Here is a 22,572-nt window from a genome sequence, read left to right on the forward strand (position 1 = left end):
GGGCCCCGTCGTTTACGGATCCTCCCTCCCCCTTCCCCGCCCTCTCTAGCTGTGCATTGAGCGTACTGAGTTGCTGTGTTTACTGTATTGTGCTGTCTCCCATTGTATTGTGATTTTGTTTGTCTCTGTACGGCGCTGCGGATGCCTTGTGGCGCCTTATAAATAAATATTAATAATAATAATAATAAGCAGCACAGTTCAGTGGCTATCACAGTGCTGTGGTCATAAATTTGATTCCTGAGCAGGGCCTTATCTGTGTGGAGTTTGCATGTCCTCCCTATGTTTGCATGTGTGTGTGTGTGTGTGTGTGTGTGTGTGTGTGTGTGTGTGTGTGTGTGTGTATGTTAGGGAATTTAGACTGTAAGCTCCAATGGGGCAGTGACAAATATTCTCTGTACAATGCTGTGAAATTGATGACACTATATAAATAAATGGTGATGATAAGTAGTAAGCACTAAAAATGTCAGGAATTTGGGGAGGATCTTTCAGAGCCTCACTTTCCCTAAACCTGGCTCTGGAATATCTGGTAACACCCTTGTTTGTCTCTTTTTAATAATAGCCTGCTAATCATTTTTGACCAGCAGGCAATAAATAAAGTTCATGTATATAGGTGAGGGGAAAGCTTTAAAGGGGCTCAGATTTCACTCCCTCGTCTTCAACATAAATGGGTCATCTTGATTTTAAAGTGTCGGCCCCCTCTTAAAAATGTGGGTGCCCCTCTTTTTTGTTCTAAAAAAGCACGTAGGCTAAGTGGTTAGCACTTCTGCCTCACAGCACTGGGGTCATGAGTTCAATTCCCGATCATGGCCTTATCTGTGTGGAGTTTGTATGTTCTCCCCGTGTTTGCGTGGGTTTCCTCCGGATGCTCCGGTTTCCCCACACACTCCAAAAACATACTAGTAGGTTAATTGGCTGCTATCAAAAATTGTCCCTAGTCTCTCTCTCTCTGTCTTTGTGTGTGTTTTAGGAAATTTAGACTGTAAGCTCCAATGGGGCAGGGACTGATGTGAATGAGTTCTCTGTACATCGCTGCGGAATCAGTGGCCCTATATAAATAAATGATGATGATGATATATATTTTTTAATTAAATTATAATTTTAAGTAGAACATGGGGGGGCGGCTATTTTAGAACTGCACTTAACTCCCCCATTGTGGTTAAAAAGGGGCACCTTTGTTTTAAGAAGGGGATCTATTCTTTTAAACTAATGTGTTTTATTTCTTATTTGGGGATCACCACACAAAAACAATAATATTTAAGTAACTACAAGGGGGCTGGCACACATAGAAACCAAACTTATGCCCTCCCTTAATTTTCAAAATGTGTCTGCAGGCACCCACATTTGAAAAAGAAGAGCCTCCTCTTGTTATTGTCTGTTGATCACTCATGAACACAAGACAAAGAAACAAATATTTATATAAATAAAAATATTACATGCATATTTGCACTCTTGGCACCCCTTTATGTCAAGTCAACCGATACAAATCATAATTTAAAACATAATTATTGTCGGGAAAGCAGCAGCTAATCGAGAAGGTAGGATTATCTCTTTTTTTCAATTGATTGTCCAACTTTCATTTAGTAAATAAATGAAAAATCGGAAAAAAATTCCTCTATTGCGCCAACTCCTGAAATCTATTCTGTATTCCAGTCTTGGGATAGGAAGATAATTGGCCACTCATTTAACACGTTAGGGTGTCTATTTTCCCGACTGGTATGCCTTTGGCAACTTTGTGGTTTATTTGTTTTTTGCCTCTACAACCTTTAGGGTACATTGATTTTATATTTAGAAAAAATATAACAAAAAACATGTAGCAGCATAGGGGATGCCAGGAGTACAAATATAAAAATATTACCCCATACAAATAGGGTGCAATTCTTATCAAGAGGCCTGCAGATATTTAGAATGATATGACAATCCCCTCTTTTGATCTGATTGTACAACTTTGTTTTTAGTAAATAAATGAAAAATGCATTATTTTCTGCTGTTACTTGGGTTAGAATGAAATTATATTTTCTAAAAATGCAAAGTCTTCCGAAGCAAAACACGGTCTAATTTGTGTGCGTACAGCACACAAACATGTCTGTAGGAATGTGATCATCCCAAAAGTGCCAAAACACGATAAACACTTGGGTATAAAAAAAAAATGTCTTAGCAGCAAAGGGATTAATTAACTCAATTTAAATATATACTGAGAATAAATAAAGCATTGAAATAAAGCTATGTAATACAATGCAGTTGTCATATATACAGAAAAAGAACAGACATTGCCAACTGCATGCTTGCCAAAAGCAGTGGCTCTTTTCAGTTGTCTGTGCATAAAGAATAAAGGCATACTGAGAATGACTTCCTACATACTGTGCAACAGAAGAGCCATTGTACAGATGTCCATGCATACAAAGTAAAACAAGATACAATATAACACTTTCTTTTTGAGATAAATAATTGCCTACTTCTAATACCACTTTTGTATCCCACTCCTTGATGGTCAGTGGTCCTGTCCCTAATGTCAGCTAGTTTGATAAGCGTATACAAAGAAAGCCCTTCAATTTAATACAGTTAACTCACGGGGCTTATATTATTGAAATCCTAAGTCATTTTAGTCAATGAAACTATCATGATTTCATGCAAGCTCAGTTACTAATTGAACCCACTCTAATTAGCCATGGGTAGCTCTGACCTCTCAGACTGAAGCTAAAAGGGGTTATTATAGCCACTCGTCAATTATAACAACACAGCAGCATGAATAGTGGGTTCAGTGAAACCATTGGTTGTTCTAGATAGTTTGCTGTGGGCCAAAATGGTTCCTTTTTGACAGCCCTAATAAAGAATACACATTTTTAGGGCCTGGTGCTATGGTAACTTACTATATAATAAGTTTGACTTCCTATTTTAATATTTTTGACTCTGAGAAAGTTTGACAATGTTATTTTGCTTTGTAAAATCTTTCTTTGTATTCAAACCTTTAATAACCTTGATATAAAGGACATGATATAAGAGATAATGTTTGCCCTATTCTTAGGTAAATAATATAATATTTGATTTGTATGAATACCCACGACAAATCTAGTGATGGCGTGCCAACCTCTGACTAGTTTTGTCCTAGAGTATTATTCAGAATTAAAACAGAAAGAGTTAAATAAAAGCACTTGGAACATTGAACATCTGTTTTCCATACACACAGTAAAAAAAAAAAAAAATCAAGAGTGTGTAATCCAGTAAAAATTGAGTTTGAAATTGAATCCCGTTGTGAATATATGTAGCATGACAACAGTATCTGTAATGACTAATTTTCATTTAAGATGATTTTCCAGACCATTAATGTTAAATAATTTCTGAAGATTTTAACTAGGTACTGGAACAGCCCAGCACCAGTAAAGTAGTTTCATTTTCTACTTTATAGATTTTGTCTGCTTTCCAGAATCTTATACATGTTTTTTCCCTTGACATTTTAGTTTTCATGAGGATTTATATTAACTAGCTCATGACTTCCCTTATGGTTACATTTATAATATACCCATATATAGAATATATTATCTTAAATGCCAGTGAATTAGTTTTCTGAATAAGAAGTTGTTTGGCACCACATCTAGCATATACTAAATTCCATTTAAATAATATCCCTATCTTTTCTCACGCTGCCCCTAGTATTTCTCTCCTCATTAAATTGTTTAGCAGTGTTCTTCACAGTAACTTTAGAAGCGGAAACTTTGTGATCCTGTCTCAGACATGGATCACATGATCACACTTAATAGCAGAAATGAATATATATCATCCCTGGGTCTCTTGGAAAAGCTTAGTTTTTTACTAGCAGCAGTGGCCTGAGAAACTGAAGGAGGGGATGCCGTCGTGTCACGTAGCACTTGAACTGTCAACTTGCTCACCAGGAGCTTGTGGTCTGGGATAGTTGGAAATAAAGAGAAGACCTAGCTCTTAAACCTAGGATCAAGCATAGTTGTCAAAATGTAGTGATCCTATTTCAAGATCTTGATAACTCTTGGATCCTGGTGAATCGAATAAAGTATTTAATCTATAAGTCCGATATAGCTAGCTGAATTGCTTTGTTTCATCTCCTCATTCAATTTCTCTACCTCCTTTTCCAAAAGTCTAAATAGGGGAATCACTTGACTCAAGCTAACAGTGTGTGAACTCACTTCACAGGTAACTACTTAAAGTGGTTTCAGCACCTTGCACAACACGGAAAGTATTGTGCAGTACATAAAGTACATTCCCCCTCAAATTCTATTCGTCTTGCAGCTGCTGCAATCTCCTACATGCTGTTGCATGTAGGAGATTGATAACTAGAATTTGATTGGTTGCTATAGGTAACATCTCCACTTTTTCAAAACCACAGTTTAGTAAATATACCCCCAGAAGTCATAATGATGACTATAATGTTGCCCACTAAATGTGTTATGTGAACTTTTTTATATTTGAATTTTTAAGATGCAGATCTGGCTCAGATACAAACTGCCAATGCACCTAACAGTACAGCAAAGGAGAAAAATTCTGCACAAATGCAGCTCTTTACTGAACAGTGAGAGATGCTAAGAGATGTTTTGTGTTTCATAACGGAAGTAAGCCCCTAATCAGTTAATCACTTTTTATAATTGCAATCACATAATCTGAGCATTCTAAATCACCAATCACAGAAACTCAATGTGTACTATATGCATTCCAAACTGAGACACACACACATACTAAAGATGAGCTGACTATAAACTATTTAATGAAGTGCTGACTAATGCACAGGACATGGCTTTTAAAAAAATGATATCTATAAATAAACAGTGCAGTTTCAGGAATGATTCACAATAGTGAGGCAACAGTTCTATGTTTGCTGTATCGATTCTCTAATCTCATATCACTGGTTTTAAAGAAAATAATTTATATTTACATTTATTGGTGTATTTTTTTAGAATTTGCTTTTTAACCACTTCAAGACCATAGGTAGTTCACATCTCTATGTCCAGGCTAGAAATGAGGAGAATTTTTAAAAAATGACCCACAAAATGTTCGCTTCATTCCACATTGAGCCACAAAGCTTTGTATGGCAGATTTGGCCTAATTGATCCCAGTCCTACCTCAACAGAAGAATTTATTGTCTATTGTCCTCCCAGCTCTATTAATAAACTAGAAATTCAGCAAAATGCAAATTTAAAAATACAGTACGTGGAACGAGAAGCAAAATGGCGATTGTATCTTCAGAACTTTGTATATATGGGCTGTTCATCCATAAAACTACAGTTGCACATCACTTTTCTGATACTTCACAAGGAGCATTTTATGAATTTAGTTGGCCTGTATGAAAGACTAGTGCTTTGACATTCCCCTCATATGTGACAAGGGGTAAATGGTGGAGGAACATATGTGCTGAGGGATGAGTGAAGAAGGCATATTTGACATATGCTCTTCCTACAATGACATATATGCCTCCCCACCATTCTTCCCTTATCTGGCCAAGTCTTCATCCTCAAACCAGGTTCCAACCTGCTGTGGTGTCCAGAGGAGTAGTTATTTTATCTCCACTGCTGCTCCCACCTCTGCCTCTACATAAGAGAAGGAACTCAGCAGCAGTGGCACAGTGAGATTATTGGTGCTCTGCACAGACCACCCACATTATAGAACAATACTGTGAGCAGCTCTTTTGTAGTGCAGTGCACTACTTTGACTCCTACTACATCAGACACATACAGCAGGATAAGAGCTGCTGGAGAATAAACAACATGAAAAAGAACATAACCCCCCAACTATCCCTGCAGTCAGAACAAAGTCAGTCAGTAGAAAATCGGGACCTACCAACCAGATTTATAACAGACTGCATGGCTCTCTCATAATTGTCGCAGCTGTAACAACCTGTTATTTCTGGTGTCTTTCTTACTGCTTGGCTGGATTGTGTAATGTTGGGACCTTGTTTGGAACAGAGGTAGTTACTTTTCACCTCATAGAGAGCCAATCAATAAGTGAACATTGTAGACATTTTCCCTCAACCAGTCCTGACATTAAATCAACAGTAACATTTCTACCTCTACTAGACCTGACATTAAATCAATAATAACCACATTTAATAAACAGGCCTCACCAACCCCCCCCAGCTAGCACTGTTACTAATTTATTACCCCCCACATTTAATACAGAGATCCCTGCATTACATTATTAGTCCTAACAATATAACTCCCAATAGCAATGTAACCCCCACTAATTCCACATAACAGTAATAACCCCCAGATTTAATAGAAACCCCATATTAAGTCTATAGACCTCCCATCTGCTGGTACATTACATGAAGAACCTTCTCATTAGATATATAGCTATACCTAATCTGCAGAGCTTGAATGCTGTGGGAGACAGACTCCTCTGTCTGCCTCCTGCAGGCTTTAATGTGTTGAAGAGAGAAGGGGAGTGGGAGAGAAGGACAAGTGGGTTTTTTCTAAGAAACTGCAATTTGAAAATTTGCTGCATTGAGTACATGCCTAACAAGTCTACTGTTTTGTTTGCTGACTCCGGGATGGTCTGAGGAAGGTGGGCATAGCTAGGGTTACTTGGGATTGAGATTTTGGAAAACTGTTCAATCAGGTGCCTAACTGCTGCCTAAAATGAGATTATTCTAGCGCAGCCTACCAGAGAAGCATTCCTCTAACACAAAACAGAAGAATGAGGTTAAAATCTTGTATATCCTAGCATCAACAATATACTAACAACAGAAAAGTTTAAACTTGTTTTCATTGATCTAAGTGCAGATGGAGCTTTTAGAAAAGATTATGCCTAAAAGCAACCTGCTGTTTAGCCTATAGACACACTCCAATATCCTGTTCCCACATTATCAATCATCAGAATTCTGTATATGGTGGATATCAACCCCTTTGAGATGGACCAAAGAGAATATTAGGATTCTAGAGTTGTTCTTTGGCAATATGAGTTTGCTTAGGAGGTGGATTGGTAAATGTGTCTTACCTGAAGGAATTGATAAAAACATTATCTTGGTAACTCCTGATTTGAAATCCATATTATTCCACAAGGGAGTGCACCATAATACACTGAGTGAGATGTGTAAATAGTACTTATTGAAATTAGGGACCCCTAGGCTACCATCCATTGTGGGTTTATGAAGAGTTTTCAATCTAATCATGTGTTGCTTCACAGATGAACTTAGAACCCATCTGTCACTCACCGGACCTCTGGTCCCTCCAAGCCAAGATCCAGTGCACTCACTGCTCTGCAACGCCGCGGCCTTCCACCATCTTAGCTATGCTTCTGCGCATGTGCAAACCAGAGGACTATTAAAACCTTCTTCGTCTTCTCATTGGTTCACTAATTGCCTCTCCCTATTTAAGGCACCCCTGACCTACTTCCCTTGCCTGTTCTTGGTCCTCATTCTGCTGAGGTAACCAAGGAGTCCTCACCTCCTGGATCGTGTTACCTGTCAGCCGCAGTACGTCTCCAGCGTACCTTCTACCGCACCTGTCAGCCGCAGACAGAGGGCCGTGACCTGCACAGTGGAAGCCGCTAAAACCCATACTTCCTTGCAGGAGTTCCTGGAGAAGACCAGCCGCTGTGTTAGACTCTGCGCCTCTGGTGGATAAAGTCAACTATTGGTAGATTCTGGGTCGAGACTCCAAGTGACACCATCTGTTGTAGATTTTTAGTGTGCCTGGCCAACAGTGTCTTGACAAAAATCAGCAGTCATGTAAGGATCTATATGTTAATGGCAACCAGTCCAGGATATTTCATTTGTCACATTTCAACAAATCCTTATGGATTGTCCCTATAAGATGGCGTAGATGGCAACATACATCTAAGAATGGTATCTAGTTATCTGCACTCCCAGATATCTAAGGCTGTGAGGTTGCCATCAAAATTTAAAATGAATATCTAATAATTGCTTAGTCACTGGAGGTAACTGAATTTCTAGTACTTCAATTTTATATGAGGTAATCTTGTCACCTGACAACTTGATGTACTCTCCAGTCTCCTAAAGAAGTTTCTGGAGCGTAGTTATTATCAGCAGTGTGTCGTCAGCATAAAGGGTTTTTTTGTATTCTGTTGTGGATAATTGGAAACCTGCTATATTCTTGTTAGTTCGGATAAGGTGGCAAGTGGCTCAATCACCAAAACAAGGTGGACAAGGGGCAACTCTTACGGGTACCATTATTAATGTTAATGGGATGGGGACAAAATTCAGTTGCCGCAATTGCTGCTGAGAAGTATAACGCAGCTATCCCTTTAATTATTCCCCCCTAAATTAAATGTGGCAAATATTTTCCACAAAATGGAACTGGAGATCATATCAGAGGCCTTTTCTGCATCCAGGACAATGACTAATGTGTGGGAGCGAATCTTGATGCCTAGATGAATGAGAGCTGAATTTCTTCTGTTGTTGTTCAGGGCCTGACAACCTGGGATAAAACCAACTTAATCCAGGTGAACTAGCATTGAGATCACAGAGATCAATCTGGCTGCCCAAATTTTAGTGAAACTTGTAAGACCTACATTCAACAGAGATACATACAGGATAGGATCTTTATCTAGTTTTGAGATTATCACTATGTTTGCATGTTTGCTGAATCAAATTTTACGTTCTTAAAAATTAATTTAAAAGGTTACCCAATCTAGGAGCTTATCAATCCATGGACTTTTTAAAATAATTGTATACTCATCATCCTGTGAGGGGAGGCCTTGAACCTTCCTATTGCTTTGGAGATTTCCTATAAAGTGATGTCTGCATTTATTTTTTTATATGTGTCTGGGTAATCTTAGGTAGAATGCAGGAGGATAAGTCCTTACCTATTATATCCTATTATTGCTTTATTGCAGGAGGACCTATGATCTAAAAAGTGGATTGGTGAGCGTGCAGGACGGAGTCAGAAGGGTAGACACTACAATGTTTAAACATGGGACAGTGAAAACAACTATTTTATACATAACTGATCAATATGATACAGACTATACAACCGTACCACGGACAAAAATGTTTTTAATCCAGTTCCCAATTCACATTTCAATAACACCACAGAATATACTTCTGGAATCACATGTATAAATGCTATATTACAAAACTAAATAGGCTTACAATCTATCATGCATATGAACTACTAAAATATTGAACTCAAGCCCTAACACTTTCTTAAAGAGAATATATCAGCTGTAACAGCAATAATGAAAATTAAAACATTTTCAATCAGGAAATAATTACAGTTATTATTCTCAGACAAAGAATTATCTCTTTCTAGTTTTGAGAGAGAGTTCTCCTACAGTTTTATCAGAGGAATTCATGTGCTACCAAAGTCTCAGGAGTCTCAAAAGCTAAGTTATCGGGTTATTCTTGAATACAAATATTCTTTAATTAAAACATGGTATATAAATATAGATCTAAGTAGAATTTAAACATAATATTGTATTCCTCCAAAAGAGTCTAACCTAAAAAACTTTGGACTTGAGCACGAGAAATAATGACCTAGGAAAGATAAGTGGAGATATTACGCAAAGCAACCAATCAGATATCATCACCATCAGATACCAGCTATTATTTATCTAGCACATATAGAAATTGAATAGAAGGTTTGAAAAATCAACCCCATAATGTTAGTAACATTGATCTCGTTTTGGTCATACCTGTAAAAGTGAATTATAAGCACTTTGCTTTTGAGAGGCACAGGAATATGGAATATTTTGTTCAGGGAGGTGACATTATCTGGGCCCTCACAAATGTATTCTACAATGGTGGGGGCAGCCAGGATGTATAATTTATCTAGCAGGGACATATACTGGTGAATGCTTCCGAGTGCAAAATTCCATCTCTATAATAATATTAGTAAGTGAAAAGTGATCCTCACCTGTTGTGGAGGCTGTGATTCTGCAGAGCTTTAGTGACATTGATCAGGTCTCTTTTTTTCTTTATGTTTATGGGGGATATGTAAAAGAAAGACTGAACCCCTGATGAGAGATTGTTAGAGCATTTCTATCCACAGATATGTTATTTCTGTGAGTTGTGGTTTCAATGTCCTCAATTTTGGGATTCAGATCTTCGATTTCAATGCATAGAAATGAAGCCTTCTTTTTGACAAACTAAAAGAGAGCTTTTTTTAAGTCATCAGAGGTACTAATAAGTCTCCTTGATTTCTGTCGCTAATTGATCCAATGCAACCTGCTTTTATTAGTAGCTAAACTAGCAGTTATCATTAGATCCATTTCTGCATGGATCTAATAGTAATGCCTTAGATGAGAAAGAGCTGGTTTAGGGACCCAGGACTCAGGCCTGCTGACCTAGTGGAAATACCTAATGATATCACATGCTATCACACTGTAGAAATTGCATTCAGTTTTGATGATGTTTATAGATGTCAGTCATTCGGTAAGGCACTGTCAGATGTGACATTTGTAAACTTTTTTTCCATGAAGAATTCAAACTGAAAACTAAATTTAAAAACAAATCACTCCAAATTCCAAAAGTCTTTCAGAGCGACCTTCACAAACTGATTCACTATAAAACACTACCAAAATATTATGCTCATCTGTATTTACTGTAAATGTCAGATTTGAATAATTTTAGCCCAGGTTATATAGACATGACAGTATGTTTATTTCATAAACAAATCAAATAAAGCAGAAAAAAATGAAGTAAACCAAATACCTGTATATATGACTTAAACTGTTTTTCTGTTACTATCTTGATATCCACTGAAACGCTTGACATTTCAAAATGAACAGGAGTGATATCACAAAAAATGAATGATGAAGCAGTTAAAGGGATAGATGGCGGAGGTAGAATAGAATCTTACATGAAAAAGAAACCAGATGGCATTTCAAGTTAGTTAATCTCCCATACTTTAAACAGGAATTGATAGAGAAATCCCCAAGCTACGGCTGTGAGTTGTTTTCGGCATAATTTTAATAGCATCAAATAGTCAGTGTGTATGGCTGATTTAGTGACTAGACATTGTTAAATAAGAAAGGAATTCTCTGGATTAATAAAACGCGTGATAAACTGATTATAACACTATTAATTGCCCATCACATTGTCCCACAATGACTGGCATTTAACAGAATGATTTTTGTAATGCAATGTGATGTAGGATCATTTTTCTAAATACATTGCTCATTAATTATCACTGTTCTCAACATCTATCCTGTGTGTGCATCCTAAGTAAATGGAAGAGATGGAAAATTGATAACAAAGGACCACCAATAGATATATAGATATTTCAAATATGAACCAGTTCAATATATATATATATATATATATATATATATATATATATATATATATATATATTCATCAGTGTAAACCCAATACAGCAGCTCTGCTAAAAAGCACAGTAACATTTCCCTAGCGCATTACAGTATGTTAGAATATCAGCCTACATCTTTAGCAAAGTGTTCTTATGAGTCCTGATAGAGGACAAAAACCTGAGAATGCAGTAGTCTGAGTTACTGTGGCATTAAGCCACCTATCGGTTAATCCAAACCACCCTTTACATAATGCTCTTGACACATGTCCCCTTAACTAAGAGATAAAGATACAGGCTTGGTGGAGAAAGGTTATTGAAATAAAACAATTTAAAGTGGCGGTAAAAAAAAAGCATTGCCAATCAGTTGCCAGCCATTCCTCATACCAAACATATGGTAACCAAATGGTATTTCTAGCAATGAGCATCCCTTTTGAAGATGAGTGCTCCACCACCACAACAATGTGTTCTTTTTTTTAAAAAAAACAGATACATTTTTTATTGTTTTCTCCAAACAAAAAGAATACACAAGCAAACACTTAGCTATATATAGCATGTATCTATCCAGTAATAAAATGTAGCGCCACTTCTCCGCTACCTACCATGTACAGCAGAAATAACAGTAGAACACACTGTACTGGGACTATAAAAGAATATTTGTGCAAGTCAAATCAATACACACAGAGACAGGGAGCATTAATTAACATCCCATTCTCTCTCCTGTGGGTGCCTCTCCAGCCAGTCCATGGCCTCATTTGGTGTGGAGAAGACGTGGTGACGACCTTGCGCCTCAAACCGAAGTCTGGCCGGGAACAACATGGAGTAAGGTAGATTTAGATCACAGAGCTTGTGCTTAATTTCTGTGAACTGTGCTCTCGACTTCTGGACATCCAGGGCGAAGTCCGGAAATACGGATGTGGGGTTGTCCCCAAACTTCAAGGGACCCTTCTGGCTTACCAGCCTAAGGACAGCATCTCTGTCCATGAAGTGGAGAATCTTGGCTATAAATGTTTGAGGTGGGGCGCCTAGTGTAGGTGCCTGGGGTGGTAAACAGTGTGCCCTTTCAATGGCGAACTGGGGGGAAAAGACCTCTCTCCCGAACCACTCAACCAACCAGTTTTCCAAGAATATTTCAAGAGTAGATCCTTCTGCATGTTCCGGAAGACCAACAAGTCGAAAGTTGTTATGCCTCAGACGGCCCTCAAAATCTGTCATTTTAACTTCACATAGAGAAATTTGTGCGGCCAGACTTGACAATTCTCCCCTGATGGGTGCCGTATTGTCTTCCAGTATAGAGATACGATATGATTTTCAGTTTCACTAACTCTCATGTATTTTTAGCATATCATGCCTTATCAGTGAGGAACGGCCTGAACTTCCCCAGTCTTGTCAGTGAGTCTTTTTTCAGAGGCCATGATAGCTGACAATACCTGCTGGAGAGACGGCGAGCCTGGCCTTCTTGGTCCGAATAGTCAGGATCTGTGGCGGGCTGGGAGGCCGCAGCCGATGCGTGGGCATCTTTAGCAGAGGTAGTAGAGGGTTGGAGCATGTAGTGCTCCAGTTTGGCCGCGGCCAACTGCGTAAAAGAGTGAAAGAGATTATGATTTTGTATTAATAACTCCAGTTATTTATTGTAGTCTAAGGGCGCAATGAAAAACAAAAAACAAAAGACTGACAGACAATGGAAATGTTTATGGCTCATTTGGGTAGCGATAAAAACAATGAACAAACCCGAAAATCCGAGAGAAAAAAAGGATTGCGTTACCTAATGCAGTCGGGCGCTATATTCAGTTATTATACCTGGACTGCAAACGACCGCTCATTTTTTTTCGGCGGACTCAACTCCCTAGGAAATCCAGCCCAGCTATGAACATCCTGGGGTTGGTTTGTCATTATGGCAGGGGGACCTCTGCCTCGTGCCCCCCCTGCTATAGTGCCACCCACCCCGGGCTGGTTTGCCTAGTGTTGGTTATGTTAAAATCGGGGGGACCCCACGCAAAAATTTGCCCCGATTTTCACGTAACCAGCAGTAGCCTTAATAGGCTTATTAGGGTTAATAGTGCTCAAATGGAGGGACCCCACGCTTTTTTAACAGTGTTGTGTTTACTAAACACGCAGCTAGATGAGGATAACACAGGAGAGTTTGCTAAACACATTTTGTTTGATATCGCAGCAAATCGCCAGAGATGACTAGCGATTTTTAAGATCGCAGTTTAATACATCTGGTGACTTTTGGCGCTGAAAAAATCAGACCTTGATACATTTACCCCCTGGTGTGCAAACCTCAAAACAATACCCTGTTTACTCATCCAAGATTCAGGTGGAAGCACTGACATCCCCTGTAAAGGTAATCCTTCGACAAGGGTGTTACGTTGGCTTGGCGAACTCTGGCACTGCATACCTGTAAATACACTCTATACTGCTCATGTACACTTGGACATACGGCAAAAGTTTGCGAATGTGAACGAAAAAATACATATGCATATGTCAGTATGCAGATTTAGTTGCTTATTACACTTGTGCCTCATTACTAGTGGAGAGGCGGAATGCGGAAGGAAGGTGTGGGTGAGCATATACCGAATTAAGTAAAGGTGTGTTCATGTAATTGTGACCCAAGTTGACCTGGAAGCAGGCACATATACACCTGTTCGGAGCAGTATTCGTTGTGGGTGCTAGAGGGATAGTACAGGCAGACATAATGCTCTAGCTAGCTGCTTCTGATTGGATGCTTGCAGATTCACCTCTCGACTCCTGCTGCGGGAGAGAGGAGTCTGCTGGGTCCCGGCGCCACGCGGATTGGTAAGTTTATGTGCTCTTTGTTTTCTCCTATGGCTAGCTCGCGGCAGAGGAGTGAGAGGGAGCGTGACAGCGGGGCAGGCAGAGGAGTGTGACAGCTGGGCAGACAGAGGGGCAGACAGCGGGCAGACAGAGGGGCACAGCGGGGCAGACAGCGGGCAGACAGAGGGGCACAGCGGGGCAGACAGAGGGGCACAGCGGGGCAGACAGAGGGGCACAGCGGGGCAGACAGCGGGGAAGACAGCGGGCAGACAGAGGGGCACAGCGGGGAAGACAGCGGGCAGAAAGAGGGGCACAGCGGGGCAGACAGCGGGGCAGACAGCGGGCAGACAGAGGGCACAGCGGGGCGCACAGAGGGACAGACAGCGGGGCAAAGAAGTGTAACAGCGGGGCAGACAGCGGGCAGACTGAGGGGCACAGCGGGGCAGACAGCGGGCAGACAGAGGGGCACAGTGGGCAGAGGGGCACAGCGGGGCAGACAGCGGGCAGACAGAGGGGCACAGCAGGGCAGACAGCGGGCAGACAGAGGGGCACAGCGGGGCAGACAGAGGGGCACAGCGGGGCAGACAGCGGGCAGACAGAGGGGCACAGCGGGGCAGACAGAGGGGCACAGCGGGGCAGACAGCGGCAGACAGAGGGGCAGACAGCGGGGCAGAGAAGTGTGACAGCGGGGCAGACAGAGGGGCAGATGAGTGTGACAGAGGGGCTGACAGAGGGGCACAGCTGGGCAGAGAGAGGGGCACAGCGGGCAGACAGAGGGGCACAGCGGGGCAGACAGAGGGGCACAGTGGGGCAGAAAGCGGGCAGACAGAGGGGCAGACAGAGGGGCAGACAGCGGGGCAGAGAAGTGTGACAGCGGGGCAGGCAGAGGGGCAGATGAGTGGGACAGAGGGGCAGACAGAGGGGCACAGTGGGGCAGACAGAGGGGCACAGCGGGGCAGACAGCAGGGCAGAGAAGTGTGACAGAGGGGCAGACAGAGGGTCACAGCGGGGCAGACAGAGGGGCACAGCGGGGCAGACAGCAGGCAGACAGAAGGGCACAGAGGGGCAGACAGCGGGGCAGACAGAGGGGCAGATGAGTGTGACAGAGGGGCAGACAGCGGGACAGACAGCGGGGCAGAGAAGTGTGACAGCGGGGCAGACAGAGGGGCAGATAAGTGTGACAGAGGGGCAGACAGAAGGGCAGAGGAGTGTGACAGAGGGGCAGACAGAGGGGCAGAGGAGTGTGACAGAGGGGCAGACAGCGGGGCAGACAGCGGGGCAGAGAAGTGTGACAGAGGGGCAGACAGTGGGGCAGACAGAGGGGCAGAGGAGGGTGACAGCGGGGCAGAGGAGGGGGACATCGTGAGAGGGGCAGCGGATGGGGGACATCGTGAGAGGGGCAGTGGAGGGGGACACAGCGTGAGAGGGGCAGTGGAGGGGGACACAGAGTGAGAGGGGCAGTGGAGGGGGACACAGCGTGAGAGGGGCAGTGGAGGGGGACACAGGGTAAGAGGGGCAGTGGAGGGGGACACAAAGGGCAGAGGAGGGGACAACATGACAAAGGGCAGAGGAGGGGGGGACATCGTGAGAGAGGGCAGAGGAGGGCGGACATCGTGAGAGAGGGCAGAGGAGGGGGACATTGTGAGAGAGGGCAGAGGAGGGGGGACAGCGTGACAGAGAGCAGAGGAGGGGGGACAGCGTGACAGAGGGCAGAGGGGGCAGTGTAAGAGAGGGCAGTGTGTCTGGATGCAGAGGGGGCAGTGTGTCTGGATGCAGAGGGGGCAGTGTGTCTGGATGCAGAGGGGGCAGAGTGCCTGAGGGCAGAGTGTCTGGATGCAGAGGGGGCATTTTTGCATACAACTAAATAAGTATTTCTGTCCTGACCTAAATACTTATTACATTTTTTTGACCGAACTACTTCTAAAACAGTACTGCTCAATAATTATTTTGGAGGGGTGGCTTTAAAAAATTTGGAGACTCTAAGGGTGCCGCGAACTGCAAAAGTTTGGGAACCACTGCATTATTATATTGTGTACTAATAGGGTAATGGAACGTTCACATTTACTACTAACACTGTCCAGCCACATCTCTATGCTTTACAATGAAATTCTGCTTATATCTTCTCAAGAGCACCCCAGATGTGGCTTCCCACACACCAATAGTGTAATACTTTCTATGTGTATAGTTTTTTAATCACCACCAATGTTAACTGATCATACCAATCCTAATAATTCGAACCAAGGATCACTAATCTTGTGATCCCACCAGTCCATTTTATATGATTATATCAAACACCCTCTTGCGCTTGCACTTATAAAATATCCATTTTTCATTATGCAATAGGCAGAGACTTCTGCACCTGTAAAGACAAAGGAAAACAGAGCTATATTCATTTTCACCGCAGCCTGTGTGTATCTAACACTCTAAGGGTCACATACTCAAGGCACGCATATTGAGTGCAACATGCATTTGTTTAAAAATGCACATAAATCATCAGATACGTGAATCAGCCCCTAAAAGTCCAGCACAGCATTACTCAGCTGCACTTCGGTAACAAAGGAGATCCCTTTGCTGTGCCTCCAGACAGAAACACAATGGACAGGGGCAAATCTGGATCTCTTTCTTGGATGCCAACCTACAGGACTTTCATTGCTGCCTCGCAGGTCACCTCTGGTCCAGATGTCACAAACCCAGAAGACGCCTCTCCTGCTTCTGTGACTGTTTCATCTCTTTTCAGTAAGCTTCTTACACAGCAAAAGTATCTTCAACAAAACAAGAAAACTCCCTATGGTGCAGGAGGCTCCTTATTGTCTCTACGTGGCTAATGGAAGGAGATGGGGGAGTGCAAACCCACTGGTTAAATAACTTGTAGTGGCCAAATATAACACAGTTCACTCCCCTCTTTCACTTTCTTCTGCTCTTTAGGCCTATTTGGCTCAAATCTTGGGGGGAACTCTAACAGGTCTGCCTCCTAAACTTACCTAAACCACCGAAGAGTAGGAGCTGGACCCTGGGCAATGTTCTTTGTTTCCTTGCTATGCTTATGTCCTGCTTGTCTTTCAAGGTGTTTAAAGAGTTTTTGTACATTCACAAATACCAAACCATAAAAATAAAATTTTTATATTACATTGTAGTAAAAGGACATCTAAATGCAAATTCCCATTGTAAAACAAGCAGTGTTATCATTATATCTCTCCCTTTCAAATGTATAATGTTCTTTCTATTTCCGTAAGATGTGTCAACTATTGCAGAATTCATTATAAATCAATATGTACAATTTATACATAAAACCTTCAGTAAATAGTAAAACTAATATACAATTTTATCCTTAAGCAAAGTTTATCTAAGGCATTGAATGTGGAAAGCTTTTGTCTTTTCCTTATTATTTCAGGGTCAGAAAATGTAATAAAAAATATTTTTTATGGGCCATTGAACAGTTAGAATCAAGATTTTCACCATTTACAGCAAAATGTCACCTGTGTACCAGAAGCTATGTAATCCTGAAGAGACAAATGTCTCTCTAGAGTAACATTTCATTTCTTATAGCTAACTGAACACATATATTGGGAATCTGTTTTATTACCTGTATTTAAGGTGAATGTGTTGGATATATTACTGGAGCCTCTGGCATGTCACAGTATTGTTAATACATGTAACTTCGCTAATTGCATTATGCTAAGCGTGTGACACACAATATTCAAATCAAGGACTCATTAACCTTGTTCATCACTGCTCTTTATAGGAAATCAATAAGATCAATTGCATCTGTCAGATGATTTGATGGTTCTTCTGCAGTATAAGATGCTGATTGTCAAGAGGCACCTTAAGTAGAGCTTTCCGTGTAAGAGCAATTGTCTCTGACTTTGTTCGAAATAGAGAAATCCTGTTGTTCTACTTTTTCACAGCAGCGAGTCAAACTACAAAGGTAAAACCTCTAATTTTGTTTTCCCAAATAAACCTCCGGGCAAACGCATTTAGTGAAATGTATACAATAGGTATACATCTATATGTTTATTTTAAATAAACTAAACAGAAAACACATTTGGAGGGTGTCACGAACACGCTCCCAGCTGCCGCGACTTTGGGGTGTTCGCTGTATGAGGTCACACACGATTTCAGCCCGCAGTCTCTCTCTACCTATCACACAGGTCATAGACCTATGGATTAGCCCTCAAAAACAGTGCTCTTATACCCCCAGACACTTCACGTTTGCCACCACCTTTTGAGTACGGGCAATAGGACCCCAATATACTGTCCCACACTGGCACGCAGACTTGTAGCTATTCACAGACTAGCAAGACCCACACCAGCACACAAAGGGTTACCTCTTCACACCTCCAGACTGTTACACAAAAGTAAATGCAAGCACAGACAGCTTGTTAATCAAATGTATCAACAAATCACACACTGGCATTCCAACGGTTAACTTGGTCCAGCGATCTCTTCTAATAGGCTAATGGATTTGTTAGAGTATCAAGGATGCAACTTATTAAATTATAGATTTAATATACAAAAATACAAGGCAAAAATAAATAATGAATAACAATTAATAGATTGACATAACAAGCAAGACAGTTTAAAATAAAAGGAGTTACATTTAGAATAGCACTTACGTGAGTTGCATAATCTGCGCCATGGGGAATTGGCTAGGAAGACAGCTTATCAATGTGGATTGATTTCCCCAAAAAGTCTGACAGTTTGGCATTTCAAAACACAGGTTTTTAAGCAAAATGAAATGGGATGGTCTTCACAGGGGCAGTGTTTAATGCTAATATGGGGCAGGGATGTCCCATGGGTGTCACTATACTTTGCTCACAAATATTCCCAAAGTCTTGACCTGTTGGTAATTCTTCACAGATATATCCCAGAGAAATAACTCCCCCTTCAATAAACAGTAATACAGTTAAATACCAAACAGGATGGAATTATGACCATGTAACATACCTTTTCCAAAGATATGTGATTTTAGCTATTCACAGATACCACCCATAGCTGTCATTCACAACCCTGGTGTGATTTCTGCTCCTCAGTATGAAGTGACTCCCAGATTTCCCAAAATATGAACTATGACAACATTTTCCATTGAAGGTCATATTTCTATATACCTGTATAGGCTTTCACATGCTGCCTACAAGGATCTCCAGCTGTGATCGGCACCACAAAGTCTATTCAAGTGTCTAAAACTAACAGTAAGAGATCTTTGAAGCTGCTAAAGGTGGCATGCTTATCTTCTCATACTGGGATGTGCAAAGTCATAAAACACATTTACATCAGACTCTCTGGGGGGTATTCAATTGTTCGTCCAGACCACCGAAAAACTCGCGCTCTAAAACTATTACCGTTAATACGGTAATTACACGCTGAAATTCAGCGAGTAAATTACCGTATGAACGGTTTTTATGCGCAATATTACCGTATTAACTGTAATAGTTTTAGAGCGTGAGTTTTTCGGCGGTTCGGATGAACAATTGAATACCCCCCTCTGTCTTTAAATTTTACACTTTAAACTTATCAATGGATTCATTTGATATAATCTATTTACACTGCAGTTATGAATTATCCCTTATAAATAACTGCAAGCTCTCTATGTTCACGACAGAGGGGAATTCAATTCAAAGTGAAGGAGTGGTGAGACTGCTGAGATATCGGGCCTGATATCTCCACTCATTTTTGGAAACATCTCTGTGAGGTGTGAACAAAAATGAGCAGAGATTCCTCTACTCCTCAACATCTAGAAGTGCGTAGAGCAGCACATCGTGCAAGGCTCCGGTGGCACTTAATAATAATAATTGAATTTCTTCCTTGGTGTCACTTACATAGACTTATACAGTTAAAAAAAAGTTTTGCCCCTGCGAGATGTGCTAAATAATGTTATATAGAAAGTGTTTTTTGTGATGAGGTGGAAACAATATATGAATATATCATGCTTTAATATTAGTTTGTCTGCAATTGTTACTTTTGTTTAAACCTTAAAATAAAGTTAAACATTCATGAGAACCTTTAGGTTCTATTACCTTTTTATCCATATAATTATTAAAATGAATAAAACATTCCAAAACTATCTTCAGGCAAAAATATTTATCCTATGTTCATCAGGGCATTTTAATTTGAGTAAATAAATTGCTTGGTGTTTTTTCTATTTTCCCAGTTCTTATATTTACCATTCTACAGAGGTTGTTTATCCTTCTACAATAGTCTGTGTATGTCCATAAGGCATTACTAAAATGAGAAACAATTACTTTGAATAAGCCCAAGTAAAGGTATTCTGTTTTTCTTCGCCAACTTCAAAAATTAAAATCATTCTGTAGCAAAGTCCTTGTAAAAAAAAAATGTAATTTGACAATATAATATTTTATTTTTATTAGTGCTTGCATAATTTTGCTTATATAGTTTAGGTAAATTGAAGAGAATATATACTTCTCCATGTCATGATCAAGAAATTGGAAAAGCGTTCCAAGTCAGGTACAAATGAAAGTTTCCACACTGATTTAATTTACAACTAGCCTCTCATAGGTAGAGTAGTTGATCTGATGGATCTCCCTAAAATGATTAATTTGGAAAATTAAGTGTCAAAAAGTAGTCTAATGAGATTTCCAACCTGAAAACCTACAAGCAAAAACCTGATTTTTCATGCAACCCTAGACAATGGAATTTGTTTTTCAAGAGAGTTCAATTTTCAGTGGTATCATTACCCACCAGATTGCTCTATTTGAGGACAGCTTCAGCTTAAGGACTAGTAAGTTTGATTATATTATCCAGACCTCATCTTGGGCATAATTTCTCAATATAGTTTTAACCACTATGGAAACATTGCAACCAAGAATATTTGCCAATGAGTTGCTAAGAACAGGAAGATCCGAGTGGGTGTTTTTCTACATGAGCATAGAGACAATTCTTTTTTAAAGAAATACAATGTTTTTTTATATTTATTACCTTGATAGAAATACATACATATTTGAATCACTTCCTTCGTTTTATCAGTAATTGCATTAACCTTTATGTACCACTACAATCATGATGCAAATATTACAAAGGTTCTTCGATACAAGATGCAGATCAAGTTACCAGAACATGTTAGCTTCCAGTTTTATCCTTATTTTTCATAGGAAGGGAAAAGACAAAGTGACAATAAACCTTGACTTAAAAAACTTAGGAACATGGGGTCTGATTCATTAAGGATCTTAAATGAAGAGGTATCTTATTTCAGTCTCCTGGACAAAACCATGTTACAATGCAAGGGGTGCAAACTAATTTTCCGTTTTGCACATAAGTTAAATACTGACTGTTTTTTCACTGTAGCACACAAATATGAACTTTATATTTCAGTGTACAAATACGCTATCAAGTATTTGTGTACTACATGAAAAAACAGTCAGTATTTAACTTATGTGCAAAACAGAAAACTAGTTTGCACCCCTTGCATTGTAACATGGTTTTGTCCAGGAGACTGAAATAAGATAACTCTTCATTTAAGATCCTTAATGAACCAGGCCTATGGTTCCTAGCTAGCAATAGATTGACAGATTTCCAATGAAAACAAAAAAAAATCACAATTGCACTAAAATTGGTATTTGAGCATCTCAAATAGTTGCCTCTCTGGGTTGTACATTTCAAAAATTGAAAAGTTTTAATAAAACTCTTCTACACCATAAAGAAATGTTGAAGACTTGAAGACCATTCTAAGACTGTAGTATAGAAAGCCAATCAATACAATGCCTCAGTGCTAGTGTTTGGTACTAGCATGAAGCTAGTGAATAAGGTTTCAGTAAGAAAGTGAAACATAAATCCAGCATAAAGTTGCATTCTTAAATGTACGTCATCGCTCAAGCTATGAAGCTGGATATGTGCTAAGATCTTTATTCTGTGCTTGAAATTCTGATTAAATATTATTTTTGCAATTCACAAAGAAGATCAAAAAACAAATGTCAATCTATTCTTATTAACAGAAACCCCAAAGGGACTACTCTAGCCATTTGTCAGTAATTTAGTTCAAATCAAGGATGTCTTGTTCTTATGAATTCATTCAACTACTTTGCCTGATAAAAGGTTGAAAAAAGGGAACTTTCAGACATGAGGTGGTAAATCGTTTCTCTACCATAATAACTGCTTATCACAATGGATGCAACAATAAGTCAATGGCATTACTTTTTGTTAAGATTATCTATCTTTAGCTCTGTTACCATCCATCAGATATTCCCACTTCCACAGAGAGACACAGCATGGATTTATCATTGTACTACTGTTGGAGTCCCAAGGGTCTGAACAAGTACACAGTCCTGTCATGTTTCCTAGTTGAACATTAATTCTCTTGATTTATTATGCCCGATAGCGTTATGAGTCATAAGTGGTATCACATTCTATTTCTGACATGTCAAATGTTGGTAGGCTTAGTGTGTATAACACTGATTTACTATGTGCACAAATGCTTAAAACATTAAAGGACAACCTTCGTCAAAATACATTTTAGATGCTATGTGGTATTGTATTTCCCAACACTTTTCCATTTTATTACTGCTGTCTGATTAATTGTTTAAATAACTTTTGTATGGGATGTAATGGTCTATATTAA

The sequence above is a fragment of the Mixophyes fleayi genome, chromosome 4 (genome assembly GCF_038048845.1).
Source record: "Mixophyes fleayi isolate aMixFle1 chromosome 4, aMixFle1.hap1, whole genome shotgun sequence".
Lineage (NCBI taxonomy): Eukaryota > Metazoa > Chordata > Amphibia > Anura > Limnodynastidae > Mixophyes > Mixophyes fleayi.